Source organism: Mustela erminea, chromosome 5 (assembly GCF_009829155.1).
Source record: "Mustela erminea isolate mMusErm1 chromosome 5, mMusErm1.Pri, whole genome shotgun sequence".
Lineage (NCBI taxonomy): Eukaryota > Metazoa > Chordata > Mammalia > Carnivora > Mustelidae > Mustela > Mustela erminea.
The window spans coordinates 84,554,510-84,570,283 of NC_045618.1; the positions used below are offsets into that span (position 1 = coordinate 84,554,510).

General features: G+C 39.0%; 1 long non-coding RNA gene across 1 annotated transcript in view; it reads right to left on the minus strand.

Annotated features, from left to right (window-relative positions):
• Positions 1–15,774, minus strand: part of LOC116591255 — a 65,595-nt gene that overhangs the window by 39,129 nt on the left and 10,692 nt on the right. The window lies entirely within an intron of this gene.

A 15,774-nucleotide genomic window follows, 5' to 3' on the forward strand; every position in this document is an offset into this window, starting at 1 on the left:
TTCAAGTTTTGGTATGTTGTGTTTCCATTTTCCTTTGTTTCAAGGTATTTTTAATTTCTCTTTTTGATTGTTTCTTTGATCCACTGGCTGTTCAGGAGTGCGCTCTTTAATGTCCATGAATCTGTAAATTTTCTGAGTTTTCTCTTGTTACTGATTTCCAGTTTCTTATGTGGTCAGAAAAGATAAACTTAACACTTTTTAGGTATTTCTTGAAGAACACTTACACATGCATCTGAATACCTACCTCAGACTCTGCTTTTGAAAAAAATGGCCTAAGACAAATGAGCACAAGACCTGCATCAGGACTATCAGAGCCAATGTATATTCATCTCACTACCCAGATGTCAGGTGAGTTGTTGGCAGCCATTGGAAAGAAGAGAAGAATCAAGTCAACACTAAGGAAGTAGGGTGGAAAAAAAAGGTCTTGGTCATTTAGTTTAAACCATGGCTAGGACGTATTCTTAGGCCAGATCTATGACTGGTTATTTAGTTATGTGAGACAATAAATTCCTTTTTATAATATAAGCCAATTAAGCTGGACTTTTTTTACTTGCAAGAAAAATTATCCTGACTGATATACTGGGGTTATCAAAGAAGGCGACCCTGAAATGACAACTAGACTGAGATTTAAAGCATGAGAAAGAGCCAACCATGCAAAGAGGCAGGAAAAGGAAAGGAGAAAATAACCAATGCAAAGGCCGCTGAGTGGGAATTTAACTAGAGCAACACAGAGGCCAATGTGAGCAAGGTGGGAAGAGGTAGGGCACAAGATTGGGAAAAAGAGCAGAGACATTATACATGTGGCTTATGCAGGAAAGGTGAGTAGAATTCTAGTCGGCAAACCCATAAAAGATCCTGTCTTAACATCAAAAGATTAATGAACTCTACATTTACAGAGTTTAGGTGAAAATTTTATAATTAAAATACATGTGTATAATTTTTTATGATTCCCCATTTTAAAATTTTCAATTAAGCACCTACCCATTGCAGATCTCATCAGATTGGAGCATTGTTACCCTATCCTCTCATATGAACTATAATCTATTAGCCTTATTGATCATTGCCAGTGTTGCACTTAATAGTTCTGAAGTGAATGACCTTGTATGTATACCTTTGTACAGTCATTGGAGTAAACCTGTGATTTTATAAATAAAATTTCTCAATCACAGAAAGGTCACATTCCCTTTTTAAATAAATGTTGCCAAGTTTTTCCTAAAAGTACCAATTTATACTCCATTTACAGCAAAACTTACTGGACATTTTATCAATTAAAAAATGTATTTTCCAGGGCACCTCGGTGGCTCAGTCGGTTAAGCATCTACCTTTGGCTCAGGTCATGACCCTGGAGTCCTGGGACCCAGTGGCAGCATTGGGCTCTCTGCTCAATGGGGCGTCTGCTTCTTCCCTGCCTCTCCCCCTGCTCCTGCTCTCTCCTTCTAAGTAAATAGATAAAATCTGAAAAATAAATAAATAAATATTTTCCAACCAAATAGGCCAAAAAAAAAAAAGTCTTTTATTTACATTTCTTTCTTTTTTTTTTTTTTTTAAGATTTATTTATTTGACAGAAAGAGACACAGCGAGAGAGGGAACATAAGCAAGGGGAGTGGGAGAGGGAGAAGCAGGCTTCCCACTGAGCAGGGAGCTGGATATGATGCAGGGCTCGATCCCAGGACCCTGGGATCATGACCTGAGTCAAAGGCAGATGCTTAACAACTGACTCACCCAGGCACCCCTACATTTCTTTAATTATTGAAGTGTATTTTTGTACACTGTTGCCATTGTCATACATTATACAATGTCTGTTGGCCATTTGTAGTTCTATTATAAATGCCCAATTCATGTCTCTTTAAATTTCTGAAGAGTTCTTTATCTTTCTGTAGACTTACAGAAGTTCTTTGGATATTATGAATATCAGTCCTTTATTTGTCATATGTGATTTAAATATTTTTCCCATTGTCATTGTTTGACTTCAGTCAAACTTCAGTGTTTGACTTCATTTATGGTGTGTTTTAGATTTTTATGTAGTGAAAATCACTCTCTTAAAAATGCCACTAGGTTATTTTTTCATGCTTGGAAAAGACTATATGCAGGCATGCCTCAGAGATAATGCAGGTTCAGTTCCAGACCAGTGCAACAGAGCAAATATCACAATAAAGTGAGACAAAAGAATTTTTTGGCTTTCCAGCAAAAGTTATGCTTACACTATTCTGTAGTTTTTTAAGTGTGCGTGAACATTATGTATTTTTTAAAAAGTTCATACCTTAATTTAAAGCTAAGTTCTTCTAAAAATACATAAATACATAAATAAAAAACACTTTCTTGCTAAAAAAAATGCTAAGCATCATTCTGAGCTTTCAGTGAGTTGTAATCTTTTTGCTGCTGGAAGGTCTTGCCTCGATGTTGATGGTTGCTGACTGGTCAGTAGTGGTTGCTGAGGAATGGGGTGGCTGTGACAATTTCTTAAAATAACACATCAAGGAAACTTGCCACATTAATTGAATCTTCCTTTCACCACGGATTTCTCTATAACATGCGATGTTATATGCTTGCATTTTACTCACAGTAGAACTTCTTCCAAAATTAGAGTCCTCTCAAACCCTGACACTGTTTTATCAACTAAATTTACAGAATATTCTAAATCCTTTGCTGTCGTTTCCATAGTCTTCACAGCATCTTCACCCAGAGTAGATTCCACCTCACAAAACTACTTTCTTTGCTCAGCCATAAGAAACAACTCCTCATTTGTTAAAGTACCGCAAGATTACAGCAATTCATCACATCTTCAGCCTTCACTCCTCATTCTAGTCCTCTTGCTATTTCCACCACATCTGCAGTTACTTCCTCCATTCAAGTCTTAAACCCTTCCAAGTTATCTACAAGGGTTAGAATCAACTCTTCCAAATTCCTGTGAATGTTGCTATTTTGACCTTTTCCCCGGAATCACAAATGGCATCTAGAATGGTAAATCCCTTCCAGAAGGTTTTCAATTTACTTTGCCCAGATCCTTAAGATGATTCACTATCTATGGCAGCTGTAGCCTAATGAAATGTATTTCTTAAATAAAAAGACTTGAAAATCCAAATGATTGCTTGATCCACAGGCTGCATAATGGATTTGGTGTTAGCGGGCACAAAAACAACATTAATCTCATTGTGCATCTCCAACAAAGCTCTTGGGTGACCAAGTGCCTTGTCAAGGAGCATCCTTTTTTCTAGCAGTACGTCTCAACAGTAGGCTTAAAATATTCAATAAACCATATTGTAAACAGATGTACCATCAACCAGGCTTTATTGTTATTTATGTGCATGGGCAAACTGGACTTAACATAATTCTTAAACATCCTAGGACTTTCAGAATGGTAAATGAGCACTGGCTTCAATTTAAGGTCACCAACTGCATCAGCCTATACTAAGAGTCAACCTGTCCTTTAAAACTTTAGATCCAGCCTTTGACTTCTCCTCTTTAGCTATGAAAGTCCTAGATGGCATCTTCTTCCAGCAAAAGGTTCTTTCATCTACACTGAAAATCTGTTTAGTGTAGCCACCTTTGTGAATCAGCTACATCTTCTGGATAACTTGCTGCTTTACTTTAAACTTTCATGTCATTGACATGGCTTCTTTTCTTAAACCTCACACACCAACCTCTGCTAGCTTCCATTTTTTTTCTTTTACAGTGTATTCACCTCTCTCAGCTTCCACAGGTTGAAAATTTGGCTTAAGGTAATGTGACTGGTTTAGTCTTCCACGCAGAACACTTCAACTTTCTATAAATCGGCGATAAGATGTTTTGTTTTCTTATCATTCATGTATTCCCTACCACAGCATTTTAAATTTCCTTTAGGAATTTTCCTTTGTCTTCACGACTTGGCTAACTGGCACAAGAGACCTAGCTTTCAACCCACGTTGGCTTTTAACACGCCTTTCTCACCAAGCTTAGTCATTTCTAGCTCTCAATTTAAAGTGAGACACATCTGACTCTCTCTCTCACTGAAACGCTTAGAGGCCATTGTAGGGTTATTAATTGGCCTAATTTCAATATCATTGTGTCTCAGGGAATGGGGAGGCCTGAGGAGAGGAAGAGAGATGAGGGAATGGTTGGTTGGTGGAGCAGTCAGAACACACTCATGTTTATCAGTTAAGTTTGCCATCACACATGGTGTGATCCATGGCAATCTGAAACAATTACAATAGTAACATCAAAGAAACTGATCACAGATTACTATCACAAATTTAATAATAATGAAAAAGTTAAAATACTATAAGGAAAACCAAAATTGACACAGAGCTCTGAAGTGAGCAAATGCTGTTGGAAAAATGATGCTGGTACAGTTGCTCAAAGCAGGGTTGCCACAAAACTTCAACTTAAAAAAAAAAAACCCATAGTATTTATAAAACACAATACAGCAAAGTACAATAAAACAAGGTTGCCTGTAATTAAAATTAGAAAGCCTCTTACCTGTGTTTTCTCAAATATATTTATGGTTTAATTCTTTATTTAAATCCATTTATATTTAAATCCAGTATATTTAAATCCATTTGGAATTAATTTCATGTGAGGAGTGAGGTAAGGATGCAGTTTAATTTATTTTCCAGAAGACTTGCCAATTGTCTCCTATAATTTATTGAGTAATCTGTATTTTCCCTACCAATTTGAAAAGAGGTTATTATCAAATATTATTTTTATGTTCAGGTATATTTTTATGTTCAGGTATATTTCAATTTCATCAATGTATCTATTCCTACATCAGTACTAACCTGTTTTCATTACTGCAACAAAAATGCTTGCCTTATACCTGCCTTTCCTCGGGTATTCTCTTTGCCAAGTTTTAATAGTTATTTATTTGCTTTACTCCCCCTAGTGAAGGTAAGTTCCTTTAGAGCAGGAACTGTTGCTTAAGATATTTATAGCCTTGACAACTTGACTATTTAGTTTTCTTAGTAGTTTTCCATCTTGCCCCCCAACCCCACAGTGCCTTGCACGAAGTAATCACTCAGTAAACACTTACTAAATTTTAACTGGTAAGGGGCACCTGGGTGGTTCAGTCGGTTAAGCTTTGCCTTCAGCTCAGGTCATGACCCCAGGGTCCCGGGATGGAGTCCTACATGGGGCTCCCTGCTCAGCAGGGAGTCTGCTCCTCCCCCTCCCTTTCCCTCCATCCCTCCCCCCATTCATTTTAGGCACGTATATGCACATGCCCTCTCTCTCAAATAAATAAATCAACTCTTTTAAAAAATAATATAAAATAAAATGAATTTTAAATGTTAAAGTAGGAAGAGCAAGATGTCCCAAGCTGAGAGACAGAAATCAAAAGCGCGAATTCGTGAGAGCGCAAGCAGACAACCCCAATAGTGGTGATGTAAGATAAGGGGGATGACAAGCAGCACCAACCAGGGTGTCCGTCTGCTCACAAAAGCACCAGTATTGCTGGTGTCAGTGAACCTGATCTGGTGCTTGATCAAGAGCTATGATCAACAGATCTTGATGACTGAGGGAATGACTGTCTTTGTCATCCAAGTCTGTAATGGATGAAGAACCGACTACCCGTTGCCTCCTGCGTTTGCTGAAGAATGGCTGTCCCTGTAAAGCACTGAAATTTGGCATATGTGTACCTCATCATCCTGAGGAGCTCTCTCCCTCTCAAAGTAGCCCCCTGCGTGTTGATGAATTGCCTGTGTTAGGAAGCTGTATATTTATTCCAATGATTCTGCCATAGCCCACAAAGTTTTATTGGCATTGCCCTCAGAGCCTAGGGATAATCCAAATGTAAGAGGATTTGGGGTAAAGCTGCCAGCTGAGAGTTAAACGCCCAAAACTAACACAGAACCATCATTTTCCAAAATTTGCATCTTTCTTAAATGGTAAAAATTTTGGATTTCCAGTCACGTGGAAAGTCTGGTTCGGGAGGTCGTGGTGGGTTTGAATATGTATGCCTAAAAGGCGCCCTTAGTGATTATCAGTTTGGGAACCACTAACATAATGGATTAGATTAATCTAGATAGAAATGGGTTGTATAAGAGACTGAAGAAACACGGGAGTCCAATTAAGTTAATTAGGGTGTAGCCTTAAAACAAGAATGTAACTAAAGAAAACCAACCTCATTATTTACACTGAGATCTATTTAAAAAAACAAAAACAAAAACAAAACAAAGGACCGGTGCTGAGAGAAGACTGTGTCAGACTCAAGCCTAAAAGAGAAATCAGAAAAATGTGTCAGTACTTTGAAAATGAAAGAATGAATGAACACACAGACCAGCCAAAGCAAATTTTCAGCTCTCCTTCGATAACAAAATCAGAAAAGTTCTGGCCATGGCAGTTGCTAGAATGAAGTATGCAACCGACCTTTAAAATATGAAAATCCTCTGAATGCAGATGTTTCAACATGGATTACCTTTGAAAAGGCCCATTAGTTTGAAGTCACAGTAGGTAACCCTGACGATAGCTAAGTGCATAATTTTGGGCAAGCTGCTTACCTCTGGGGGCCTGTTTCCTACCTCTGAACTAGTGTTAGATTGTTTCTGAGTCCAGATAATCTGTAAATTCTCCTATAGGCCTCAAATTCTTTGGTTCTAGGACATAACCATCTCTTAACGGATGCACACACAAGGATCCCTGCTATTGACATGGGCCCAAAATCTTGCTGCCTCACTTCTTCTAGTCCTTCCCTAAGACAAGACCTGTGACAACTGGGGAGTCAGACAAAGAGAAAGACTGCTGCTGAGCACTCAGGCTCCTCTACAGATCATTGTCTGGTCTCTGAAGGGGTTTCTGGTCTGTGTTCCAGGACTCAGCCTTGGTCTCACATCATTCCTTCCTTTCTAATAGGCATTGTCCCTTAACCGCTGGTTGAAAGTGAAGGTGATTTCCCATGATCTTTCCAGGGCCTCTGCTCTTGGAGAGTTATCTAAGCAAAGACATTTGTTTGTCATTAAGAGTCTCTAAAACAATGTTACTAAACAAATATGTCACAAAGGTATGAAAGAGAGAGAATTCTATCTTTATGTTGTAAGGATTTTATGCTTAAGTAATCCCTATACCCAACATGGGACTCGAACCTACAACCCCAAGATCAAGAGTCACCGACTCTTCAAACTGAGCCAGCCAAGTGCCTCAAGAACTATACCCATTAAAAAAGTAGATAGAAATTGGGACACCTGAGTGGCTCAGTCAGTCAAGTGCCCAACTCTTGATCTCAGCTGGGGTCTTGATCTCTGGGTTGTGTGTTCAAGTCCTACATCGGGCTCCATGCTGGGCATGGAGCCTACTTAAATAAACAAATAGGGAAATAAATAAGTAGATAGAAATAAGGATAGAGATAGGAACTGTGGTAGAGATGGAGAGATCTTTCCATTAGGGGTATCAACCTAATATCCCAATATACACAGAACTCTGAGAAACTGAAGAATAAATAACTAAAAATCACATAGCTGAAGATATCAACCCCTGACCCAAAAAGACATAAAAACAAGCCATAAACATTTAGAAATTGTTCACCTTCCAAATAATAAGAGAAATACAAACTAAAGCAATGCTGAAATAGCTTTGTTCTTACCAGGTAGTCAAAATTTAAAAGCCTTGACAAAATATTCTGCTGGCAAGACATTGGAGAAATAGTTGCTCTCATAGATTACTAGTGAAAATGCAAAATGGCACACACTTATAGAAGGGAATTGGGCAATAGCTAACTAAACTACGTGTATGTTTACCTTTTGGCCCAGCAATCCCCCATTTATGACTTTACCCTGAAACTATACTTCTACCATAATGAACAGACATAACAGCAAAAAATAAGCAGTTGAATAAGGTATAACACATCCATTCAATGGAGTACCGTATAGCTATAAAAAAGAATAAGGAAGATCTCTATGAAATTATATGGAGTGATTTACAGAATATAGATTTAGGTTTAAAAAAAACTGAAGTGCAAGGAGTATAGATGGTATGCTCCCTTTCGTGTAAGAAAATAAAGGTGAAATAAGAATATGTATATTCGCTACGTATTTTTGCAAAAAGAAACACAGCAAAAATAAATGAGAAATTAATGAGTCTGGTTTTCCACAGGGTAAAAACAGGGTATAAAGGGATAAAGGAACACTACACATTTTGGAATATCCTTTTTAGGTATCATTTTGGCTTCTGGAAGTTTATTACTGCTCTCTTTACTCAAAAACATAAAATTAAAGCAACAAGAATGGAGGTGGATGAAAAATCTAAAATGGGATACAAACAGAAACAAAAGTCTTACTGTATTTCAAATAAATAACCTAAGCACACTAAAGAAAAATAAATCAAGCCAAATAACTTTTGAACACAATGCCCTGCTTATAGAACCTTGATCTAAAGACTAAAAGAGCTACAAACACTGAACTCCACTTTAATATATACATTTTTCTCATTGGTTTGGGTGCATAATTTTGAAATTATTTTCAGTGTGTCATAGGATGGAGTAAATGAATAAATATTTTGAGAATGCAGGGAACCAGTTTTCTTGCTTTTGGAGAAGACATACAAATATGGAGAGGGCATGCTTTAAGGAATCCTGTGTTGTTGGATTGAAATTGGATACAATATGAATTTATAGTTTTTAGTGCATATATAAGTATAGAAATAGATATGCTTGTTTGTGTATATATGAATGTTTAGATACAGTATGAATTTATAGTTTTTTAATATATATGTATGGACATAGAAATAGATGTGTATATCTGTTTCCTAGGTTTGTCTGCTGAAAAACTTGGACACTCCATTAGCATTCAAATCTGAGTTTCTAGATACCATTCCCCACTAAAAGGAACCAGGAATCCCTAGAGAAACAAGTGATTCCAGGGCTCATGTGGAAAAAGTACAAAATGAGAGTTTCCATTATCTTGTGTCAAAAAGTAAATAAGTGCTCAAAAAAATGATGAGACATTTCAAAGGAACACAAGAACCAGCTTAAAAAGTGCATCCATTGGTCAAATCTGAGACAGTTTGAGCATAAAAATTAATAATTATAGTAATAAACAATAACCCATTGAACAAAAATAAGAATCTGTTAGTCCCTACTTAATAATTGGCACCAGAAATTGCTCCCTCCCCATAGCATGCCAACTCATAAATGTAGAAAAAATGACGGAGTTAGAAAATCAACATTTTGCAGCTATATAGTAATAATTGATTCAGATAGATCACCATTAATGAATGATAAAACTAGTAGATAAAAGTTTGATGAGAAACAGTTTATTTACAAAGTCTCAAAACATCTCACTACCAGTTATTAATTACAAAGGGGAAAGTAGTAAATTTGCAGGAGAGAAATCTGGCAGATACCACCTTAACCAAGTGATCAAAATTAGCACCATCAATAATGAGTCAAACTGACAGAGAATGTCTCTTCATAGAACACACTGAGAAGGACACAGTAGCACTTAGGTAGGATCCCTGCCAAAATGGCATAACCTAAGTCTCATCATGAAGCAACATTAGACAAACCCATATTGAGAACTATTTTGGAAAATATATGACCTGTACTCTCAAAAAAAAAAAAAAAAGTCAATGACATGAAAGGCAGAGAAAGCCAAGGAATCCAGACTATGCACACTAAATTCCAGACTATGTAAACTAAAAAGCCATATAAGTAAATGTAATACTTAATCCCATATTGGATTGTGGGCCAGAAAAGCAAAATTGCTAAAAGCGACACAATTGGTAAAATCTGAATAAGATCTGTAGGTTAAACAACAGCATTATATCACTTCAAAATTTCCTGATCTAATATTTGAACTGTGGCTGTGTAAACGAATATCCTTATTCTTAGGGACTATACACTGTAGTACTCAGCAATCTTTTTTTTTTTTAAGATTTTATTTGACAGACAGAGATCACAAGTAGGCAGAGAGGCAGGCAGAGAGGGGGGAGGGGAAGCAGGTTCCCCGCAGAGCAGAGAGCCTGATACAGGGCTCAGATCCCAGGACCCTGGGATCATGACCTGAGCCGAAGGCAGAGGCTTAACCCACTGAGCCACCCAGGCACCCCTGTAGTACTCAGGAGTAAAGGAGTATGATGTATGCAACCCACTCTTCAATAGTTCATTATCTATGATATAGATAAAATGCTAACAACTAGTGGATCTGGGTGAAGGAATAAGGAGGATTTTGTGGGGTTTTTTAATCTATTCTTATAACTATTCTCTAAGCTTGAAATAATTTCCAAATGGAAAGAAGGAAGGGAAAGGAAGGGAATAGCTGGGGGGTGGGGGAGAAAAGAGGAGGGAAGGGAAGTGGGGGAAAGAGAAGCAAGCAAGCAAGCTTCAGCTGAACTTCAATTTAAAAAGAACTTTAGTCTCCTATCTCAAAGCCTCTGCCAGTGAGGTCACCTGTTGGCCCACTAATGTGTGATCCCTCCCAGAATCGAATAGCAAGTGTCAAATGTTTACTCATAGCCATGACCCCAAACTATTCATGACTGTTCTGTTATAAAAAAAGATAGCAGGAAAAATAATTTTTAAGAAACACAACCAACCCCAAGAACCTTCTACATGTGTGGCCAAACTTGTTTTCTAGCTAGAAATCTCAGAAAGCTTACAAGAAGTTCCCCACAGAGCACACACTTCAGGTTACAGAATCAGAACTAGGCTCATATCACTGCTTTGCAACTTAATAGGTACTTATTTTTCTGAGCCTCAGTTTCCCCTTCTGTCAAATGAACATAACTATGCCTGCCTACATCACACAACTGCAAAAAAGATTAAATAAAATAATAAATACAGATATAATAACGTGTATAGCACCTAGGTTATGCTAAATTATGTTCCATGTATCTTTTTTTCCCTTTTCCTTTCCCACAAATGACAAGAGTGTACCTGATAGTATAAACATCTTTAGGATTATGACCAATATTCAAACATGAAAGGTAAATATTTTTTTAATTTTCAAGTTAATCAGCAGTAAACAGATTAATTAATATCTATCAACAGAGCTGCAGGCTCAAATCAGAAGAAAGAACCGGATAATGATCTAACTGGAAGCCAGAAGGTCAGCTGTGAAAACAGTCCTATGTGTAGGACACAGACAAGGAGTCCCTTGTTATCACTTGGCTATTAAAAAGTACTCAGCATCTCCTTTGGTGCCCAGACAGACATTCAGACCTTATAATCGTATCCCAGCCAAAACTCTTGGCCAAAAGCAACACCAGCTTGCTTGAGACGGTAAAAGCTATCGGTCTACTCTGGAATGTTTAGAATCAAATATAGAGATGATGAAATAAGCCAAATTATGCTACTAATAGTTTCTTCATGCATTTAGGAATGATCTGGGTACATTTTATATTTGAAGTATTTGAAGTGTTTAAGAGATTTTAGGGAATTTGATAGATTTCGCTTCTGATTCTAATTGAATCAGTATAACTCAGTAATTTATTTTAGACTCAGATTTTCAGTTGAAAGATAAAGAGAATTATGCGAAGTTTGTAAGCAAAACTGGAATGTATATGAGTAGCATGAGATGGACCACATTCATTAACTTAATTAGCTTTTTTAGAGCTGGGAAGCCTTTGGTGGGCAGGTTGGGCAGTAGAAGTATTTTAAATAATCAGATACACTCAATTTATAAATGCAGTTTAAAATGTTCTAGGGAATTATAAAAATTGAGATGTTAATAGCACAGATGGTTTTAGGGAATTTGGTCTGTTCAGCTACTCAATCAAATTATAATCAAATACTGCCCTGGATTAATTATATTTATTTTTAAAATAAGAATTATAATTTGAACTTGAAGGCTTAAGGAAAACTAGTTTTAATTTTACTTTTTAACTTTTCTAAGTTGAATATTAATTCTAGAATTTTGAGGTTTAAATTGTATTTTATAACCACAAAAACAAATTGCACAGAAACTAAATAACTCACATGGACAGTGCCAGTTTTAGGTTGATGACCACTTAGATCTCTACTGTATTTTGTTTCCTAGGCAAGCTACATATAGAAAATGTAATTGACTCAATTTTGAATTAAATATTTTTAAACAATTTTAACCTTCAGGAAGGAAGGAAGGAAATAGGAAAAAAAATCCATAATAGGATGATAATGCTAATAACTAAAACTTATTTTGTCCCTAATATGAACCCAGCACAGCTTGAGCACTCTACATCTACCACTATTCACTTAACCTAAAACCCCAAGAACTCTTAGAAGGAGAACAGAAGTGCCCAGGTGGCTCAGTGGGTTAAGCATCTACCTTCAGCTCAGGTCATGATCCCAGGGTCCTGGGATCAAGCTCTGTATCAGGCTACCTGCTCAGCAGAGGTAGAGAGCAGAGAGCCTGCTTCTCTCTCTTCCTCTGCTGCTCCCCCTGCTTCTGTGCTCACTATCTCTGTCAAGTAAAAAAATAATATGTAAAAAAAAAAAAAAAGTAGAAGAACGGCAAAGAATTAAAGTGTTGTGTGGGTTACCCCAATCTAAGAAAGAAAACAAACAAACAAACAAAAAAATTAAGGAAGGGAGGGAGGAAGGAAGAAAGGAAGAAGGAGAGAGGGAGGGAAGGAGGGAGGAAACTTCAACTAAAACTCGATTTTTAAAAAATTCTAGTTTCCTGTCTCGAAGCCCTTAGGCCTCTGTGAGGTTACCAGATGGCCCACTAATGTGTGAGTTCTCCCAGTGGGAAAGCTCGAGTGTCAGATGTTAAAAAAAATTCTAGGAAAGGGGTGTCTGGGTGGCTTAGTCGGTTAAGCATCCCTCTCTTAATTTCTGCCCAGGTCATGATCTCAAAGTTGTGGAATCCAGCCCCACATCCGGCTCCATGCTGGGCACAGACCCTGCTTTAAGAGCCTCTTTCTCCCTTTCCCTCAGCCCTTCCCCACCCCAACTCGCACACGCTCTTAAAAATTCTAGGAAAAATTCTTATGTCAGCATTCTAAAGTAGCTCAGTTCCAATACACAGTGCCCTGTGATACACCTGTTCGTGTGTTCATTCGCTCTCGCAACTAAATGTTAAGTTCTTAGCGTGTGTAGGGCTAGAGAGCGGGGAAGAGCTTGAAGGGAGGCAGGCCTGGAGACCAGTTAGGAGGCGGAGGGGACGATCTGGGAGGAACTGACCGATCTGGGAGGAACTGACCGTGCTTCCTAAGGCAGGTTGGTGGCCTTGGAGACGCTGATGAACAAAAAGACTTAAGAGTTCTTTAGAAGCTGGAATCGGTGTGACTTACTGGAAAGCGGGACGTTGGGGGGAAAAGGAAAATCTCTCCTCAGGTCCTCAAAAAGCAAAGCCTGAGACCAGAGTGAAGGTCATAACAATGTATTTGGTGGACGCAAGCCCAAGAAAGTGAGAATGAAGACAAGCGAAGCGAGCAAGGACAGCTGCGCCAGACGCACTGAGCTGCGCCGCCGCCCCAGCTCCTGGTTGGCAACCAGAGGCGAAAAGAGACCGCAGCTCGCTTAGTGCGCATGCACAGTCAGCACACAGGCCTCCTCAGAAGGGCGGCCAAGAACAGAGCCTGAAGTGATCCACAAAGGAGAGAAAGGAAGTGATCCACAAAGGAGAGAAAGGATAACTCTCACAGGTGATCTTCTACCTTCCGTCTACCAAGACAACGAATCCTAAGGAGGGAGTAAGCCGAGTGATAGAAAGTGAGGAGTTAACTTTGAATAGGTTTCACTGGCTTTGGGGAGATGTCTGGATTGAAATGTCCGACAGGCAGGTGAATGTAGATGGAGTCGAGAGCTCAAGAGAAAGCCAGGTTATAGAAGGCTGGGTACGCGGTGCACTAGGCTGTGCCCCCCCAGAAGCCCCGTCTAGGAATGAAGCACTCATTTCCCTAGCTGCCAGCACTGTTGCCTGCTGGTGGCCCATGGACAGATCCTTCTCCAAAAATTACCCTTTATCAAAGGAAGCAGCCTAGCCCAAGGGTATACGCCAACCATGTGCATCCCAAGGACTCGTTGATGCGGGGTTACAAAAGTCTGTCCCCTTTGCCTCAATTCAGGTCATCTCTGAAAGGTCACACCACCTCTAGAATTCCCTGGAGTCAGATGGTGCCCCGCTGTATCTACATTGCCAATACCACTTCCCTCATCCCATTCCCAAGGTGGTTCCTAGGACACATGTTTCCATATACCACCTGCATGCAAATCTCTGGGTCAGAGTCTCCCAGACAACCTGACCCAAGATAAAGTGGAACCTGAGGAAGTGAGAGTTCTAGGTGGACAATTCTTTCAAGAAGCTTATATGACAAAGAAGAAAAATTCCTGCAAAGAGGTACTTGCAAAGAAGGATTTTTTTTAAATTGGGACACACTAAGCATTTTTATCTGCTGATGGCAAAAAGCCAACTGAGAGGGAAGAAGGGAAGATTCTGAATAGAAAAAGGACCCTGAGAAGAGAGAGGATCCAAACAACAGGTAGAAGGATTGCCTCGTAGAAGGAGAAAGAAGTTCCCTATAAGGAGAATGAGGGAAAAGGAGAGGATGGGTGTGGATGTAGGTGAATTCATTTTCACTGTAGGGAAGGTTAGATCATCTGCTGAGAGGAAGACGAACTCAGGGAAATTCAGAAGCTTGAAGAGGGTGGAGAACATCAGAAATAGGCACTGAGGCAGTGGCAGGGAGAGTCGTGGGGCGGGAATACTGCATAATGGCTGAGCAGCGATGAGGGCTGCTTGAGAGTGAGGTCACCAGGAATTTATAGTGGCAATCATCACAGCACTCAACATGGTATGTTATAATTATTCACAGGCCTCTCTCCTCACATATGCCTGACAGGCTGGAGCGCCCACTAAACGATGAAGGAATGAATGGACCCAGTTTAAATGAGCTCTCCAGTCAAAGGGCCTCATCTCCTCCACCAACACAGTATCATCAACTAAAACCATACGACAGCTATCTTGGGTCTCTCACTCTCTGATATCTTAAGTCTCAAGAAATGTTGAGATGGAAAATACACCTTTGTACAAGTTTATCACATGTTCTCTGTGTGTGCTCGGTAAAGCATGTAGGTATTAAACAGTTTCCAAAGATCACTGGGTAGGACAGAGCAGCCTTCAGGCGAACTCAGGTCACCTGACTCTCTTTCCATATACTGTGCTATGAGATACGTGGTGTGAAACTGCCAGTGAGTTCCAGATGATTCAGTAGGTCTTCAATATTTCTTTCCTTTCTTCCTCCTTTCCTTTCTACCGCCCTCCTTCCTGCCCCCCCCCCCACCTCCATCTTTCCTTCCTGAGCATGGTAGACCTCTTGGACTCTCTTCTGACCTCCCTACTAAGCTGTCCCCCAGCTTCATTATGCTCAGCCCTCATTTGCACATGCTCTTGACACCTGGTGTTTGGTGGCAGAAATGGCTGATAAAATTCCACACTGATTAATTTCATGTTTAATCTAACTGATACTTCTGTAGCCTTTGCAAATAACCTTTTTGAACAAAAACTGCAACGGCTCATTCCAAACCCGATCAAAGAGGTATGCATGACTCACAGCCACTAAATAAACATTGATGCCTGATGGCAGTAATATGGCTATTTATATTCAGAGCCTGATTTAACCAGTGGCATTCCTGTAATAAGATAATAAGCATGAGCTGTTTACTAGAAAAAAAAGGAGAGTCTGTGGTGCTGGTGTTCAATAAAATCTCTTAACAGGCAAATGAGTCTCTGAAATTGGTTGGCAAATACATCCAGAATGAGATGTGCTAATTAGTTGCTGTTACTGATTTTCTAAAATAAAGAGTTTAAACTTAAATTAGCCCTGAAATTTAGTACAATAAAAAATGCTGGATGTATGCTATCACGTTGAAAATCTTATAGATTATGCCT